A 5,593-nucleotide genomic window follows, 5' to 3' on the forward strand; every position below is an offset into this window, starting at 1 on the left:
GAGGGAACACATTACCACACCTTAAGTTCAGTCCAACGGCACTGATTTAGAACCTCTGTCCCGACAACCTCAAAGAAATTTGTTAGTTTCAACTACCAGGTTTATGGTAATGGGCTACGTAGCAGTCACAAGAAGCTGGTACAAAAAGGGACACTAATAATAGATCAACAAAGTTTCAGATAGATTAAAATTCAACAACTCATGGATAGGTACAGCAAGAATATTCAAATATTATTACTCATCACTAATGAAAGTAATTTCCAAAATCATTCTGCTCTAGTCATTTTTTGGTTTTGCTTTTTAATTTTTAGACAAGGTCTCACTGAGCAACCCTTGCTTGAAACTGTTATAGACCAGGCTGACCTTGAACTTGAAGAGATCCACCTGTCTTTGCCTCCCACATGCTAGGATTAAGGGAGAGCCACTACGCTGGGCCCCTTTTTTTATAGTCTTAACAATCTAAGAGTTACTATTGCAATTTGAAGCAAAAAAAAAAAAAAAAAAGGTACAATCCTTGTTCCTACCCAGTAGTGGAACAACTGCTAGGGTAATAACCAACTTTCTTCCCCCTGGAATTATTGTAATGCTCACTCTATATGATGGAAGCCATATCTGATACTGTTATTGGAGCCAAGAACCTCAGACAAGGTAGGTCAAGAGCCTTAGGAGAAAACCTACTACAATTATCCTGTTAGCCAGACATGGAATAAAATGACTCCTAACAACACACTGCCGTGCCCATACGTCAGAGCTTCACTCAACTCTCACCAGAGAAGCGGCTTCTTTCCACAGATGGTGATTAATACAGAGACCGCAACTGGGTAATGTGCAGAAAGTGAAACATCTTGAGGCCCTCAACCCTAAATAGAATGTTTTTATCAAACTCCCCACCTAAAGGCTCAAGGATCTATGCCAATGACGCAGAATGATTATAAGAGTCAGTTGTAGGGGGAAGGACTCCAATGAAATAGTGCCTTCCAGAAACAACAGGCTAGATAACACATATGAACTCCAAAGAGACTGTGGCATCATGCACAAGGCCTACACAGATTCAAACTAGACAAAATACCAGCACTGGAAAGAGGAAGTGGTGACAAAGTCCCATCCCAAACCAGGAAGGTATCTGCAATTGATGCATGCTGGAAGAGTAAAACTTTTCTCTGTCACTGAGCATATCAAACACACTTCGTGACATACCCCATGGTCAGGAGGATCTGGCAACACAAAACAGACTCCATGGTCTGCGTGTGTGTCTGTGTACAATTTGTTATTTTTTTGTTATATTGGTTTTGATTCCTTTGTTTTAATTTTTGTATATTGCTTTATGGTTGGTTTTGAGAGGGAGAGAGAGAGAGAGAGAGAGAGAGAGAGAGAGAGAGAGACTATATTTAGGACAGAAAGAAGGATTAGTGACTAAGCTTGATAGCCTGAGGTCCTTTAAAACCTAAGTAAAAGTTGAAGGAAAGAAGTGAGTCCGCAAAGTGGTCCGCTGACCTCCACCCATGTGCCTCATGTGCACCCACACCCATTTATTAGATTGGTTTGTGTACATACTAGATATTACATACCATTCACACAATGTTTAAATCTTTTTTAAAAGTCTGTTCATCAGAGATATTTTCAAGCAATAGAGCACTTGCCTGCCGTGTGCAAAGCCCTGGTTTTGACCCATAGCACCACAAAATAAATGGGTAAAAGTAAAAACAAGAAGGACATATTTCACACTAGGTGTCTTAATTCGGGTTTTTATTGCTGTGCAGAGACACCATGACCACAGAAAATCTTTAAAAAGGAAAGCATGTGATTGGGGCTGGCTTACAGATGAGAGGTTTAGTCCATCATCATCATGGCGTGCAGGGAGAAGTAGCTTAGAGCTCTACAACAAGAACTTCAGGCAGCAGAAAGAGAGAGAGTGACACTGGGCCTGGCTTGAGCATTTGAAACCTCAAAGCTCGTGCCCAGTGACACACTTCCTCCATAAAGGCCACACCTCCAATCACCCCACTCCCTATGAGCCTCTGGAGGCTATTTTCATTCAAACCACCACACTGAGTTACAGATATTTTCATCCACCACTCCCTTCCACCCGCCTTGCTAGAACCTTTTTTCCTAATAGGTCATCCTCCTACTTTCAAGTCTTCTTCAGTTTAATGACACTTTCTTGCCTGAGTGGGTGGATATTTACTGTAGCAAGAGCAAAAGTCACTGGCTATACCACTGAAGAAAATGACACTGCCTCCCTCAATAACCTTTAACTGTCAATAACCCCTCAAAGATGGAGCTTCGTGGGCCTGTTCCCCATCCATGGTGAAACAGTGATGGGTCCAATCTCATACAGATCTTTTGCAGATAACCATGGATGCTGTGAGGTCATGAGTACAGTGGCTATGTCATGTCTAGAAGTCATCTTTTTGTCTCCCTCCCCATCCTCCAGCTCTTAAGTTCTTCACACTCCCTCTTCTGTGATGTTCCCTCAGCCTAGAAGGGAGTGATATAGCCATCCCATTGAGGGACGTGCACACCACCATCACTTAGTCTAATCCCTTTAGCCAGTTATTTAATATCATATTGAATAAAAGAATTCAGACACAAATGAGAACAAATTCTATGGTTATTTTCATATAAAGGTTAAAAATGCAGTGCCATTAGATGTCAAAACAAATACTGCCTCTGTGAAAGGAAGTTTATGGCAGGAGGACTATCCTTTCTTGGTTTGATCCATGGGTCATTTGGACATGTGTACTTTTGGGTACCTCAAGATTTATACCTAAGATTTGTGTAAATATGTATGCATTATTTTTAAAAATATATATATATATATATGTGGTTAAATGCTCAGTAAAACTAAATCTAAAGAAATATAAACTAAGCTATAATTATTAATAAATTATAAAGAATTATTTCCCATGGAATATACTTTAGTATTAGATATTTTACAACATAAATGTCACTTGAAATTGGTAAAGAAAGGATGAGAAAATAAATCAACAATAAAAGAAGACAAATAACTAACAACCTTTTCCAGGGGACAGGTAAGAAATATTTGCTGTGGTCTCTATATTCTACTAGTACATAGAAAAACTGTTGGGAATTATAAAGGAGACCTCATGAATCTGAACAGCTTCTGTATGGCAAAGGACCCCATCATCAGAGAAACAGACTATAGAATTGAGAAAGTTCTTTGCCAGTCACTCAACCAATAGTTAATGTCTAATATACATAACAAACTAAAAAAAGAAATCAAGAAAGCAAATAACCCGATTAAAAATGGCATACATATCTAAACAGTCAATTGGCTGAGAAGAGCTTAGATATCAAGGAAATGCAAATCAAAACTATTTTGGGATTTCATCTTATACCAGTCAAATGACAAAAATGAATAAAATAAATGATAACTCATGCTGGTGAGACCTAGGTGAAGATGAACACATACCCAAGGACCCTACATCCTACTACAGAGACATTTGCTCCTCCATGCTCATTGCTGCTCTAATCATCATAATCAGAAATTGGATAGAGCCTACATGCCTATCAGTAGATAAGGAAAATGTGCCACATTTACATAATGGAATATCATTCAGCTGTTAATAAAAAATGAAATTTATGGATAAATGAAACTAGAAAAAAATCATTGAGTGTGGTAACACAGACTCCAAAGATAAATAGGGTATGTAGTTTCTTATATGTGGATGTTAAATTTTTGTTGTTGTTGTTGTTTTTCGAGACAGGGTTTCTCTGTGTAGCTTTGGCTGGGCTGGACTCATTTTGTAGACCAGGCTGGCCTCGAACTCACAGTGATCTGCCTGACTCTACCTCCCAAGTGCTGGGATTAAAGGCGTGCACCACCACCGCCCGGCATGGATGTTAATTTTTAAGCCTTCTGTAGACACACTACAACCTGTATAATCACAGAGATTAGGTATAAAGGACTGATGGGGAGGGGAGGCTCTCCCAAGGAAAGGGAAATAGTGTAGTTGTGCAGAGACAAGGAGCAGATTGGAGCAGGAGGATTAAACAGGAAGGGAGAAGAAAGAGGGGTGTCTTACTAGGTATATGAGTCTTACTTAAGAGTAGCTCCCCCTGAAAAAAAGAGTAGGCCCCAAGCCCAGCAGTAGATGACAAACACAAAACAAACTCATATTTTTTAGGGTGCTTTTTTCATATTGTTTTGTCTTGGCATTTTCTTTTAATCTTACTAGTCTTTTGCTTGAATATTATGGTTTCTGATTTTGTGGTTTTATGGGTGTGTGTGTGTGTGTGTGTGTGTGTGTGTGTGTGTGTGTGTGTGTGTCTTGTGCTTTTTACCGTTTTTTAAAAACTGTTCTCTAATGAGATGGAGAAGGAAACACGGAGTCATATGGCAGGGAGTCTAGGAGGAGATGGGTGAGTGGACACCTTGATCACAATATATAACATATGAACATTCATTTATAAACAAAGAAAGAAAAACTGTCAATGAAGGCAGGACTAGGGAAAAGGGAGCAGTAGGAAGGAGGAAGGGAAGGAGAGAAGGAGATTGAGAGTAAACATCATGTACTATACACTATATGAAAATTGTCAAGGAACAAAATAAAAAGAAAAACCTATTGGCTTCACACATAGCTAAAAGCTTTGATCAGAAGAGAAAAACTCATGCTTGTGACAGACTTTGGGTGGCTTGGGAGCTCCAATTTCCCAGCTGTCCACAGTTCTGCCTCATTGCTTGGAGGATGTGCTTCACTGATCCCCAAAGCGGAGCTCCAGACAGAACCAAAAATGTGTAGAGCAGGAGGCTTCTCCAATCAACTCTACAGCTGTGAAAACCAGACCTGTCACAAAGCAACAGCCAGGCTGGCATGTTTAAATCAGGTAATACGGGTGCAAGAGCTTTGAAAAATAGGAGCTGGGGTGTAAATACAGTAAAAGTGCTTGATTGTAGGGCTGTTAGGGTGTGTATTTCCCTGGCTGTCAAGAACCAGTGTAAAGGATTGAGTGACTTCGTGGGCATTTCCAGGTTCTACAGGATGGTAGTGTATGCACAAGACCAGACATCCTCCCCTTTGATCCTGCTGAAGCCGTGTTTTATATAGACCTCCCCTATAGATGAATGTGTCTCCCCTGGTGGCCTCTAACTATGTCATCTGGACTTCTAGTCTATTCACATTGTTAAGACATTCAGACAAGTATGATGCCATTATAGTAACCTTGGGCTACTAGCTCCCAAAAGAAAGATCTTTTGAATACTTAATACCATGGATTGCTTTCCAAATACTATTCAAAAGAAAACAAAAGCTATAACTCCAACACTTTCTGAAAAGTGACAGTGTGCTGGAGAAAAATATACTCTGAGATGCTACAATCTCTTTGGACCTTTTTTAAGGCCAATGGTACTTAGAGGACAGAACATGATGTTACTTGCAAAAGAGTTTGCTTTCCAGGTAAAATGTATTCATATCATGTAGCGCTAAAGTAGCCAAAATCATTACTTCCAAGACATTACTTTAAAACTGAATTAATTCCAGGAGAGAAACATGTATGGCAAATGACCAAGAAACTGATACGTAGTGCTTCAACCCTCACTTCTTTCTTCTCTTGGTTTTTTTTGAAATAGTCT

This window comes from Acomys russatus, chromosome 22, assembly GCF_903995435.1.
Source record: "Acomys russatus chromosome 22, mAcoRus1.1, whole genome shotgun sequence".
NCBI classification, from domain to species: Eukaryota; Metazoa; Chordata; class Mammalia; order Rodentia; family Muridae; genus Acomys; species Acomys russatus.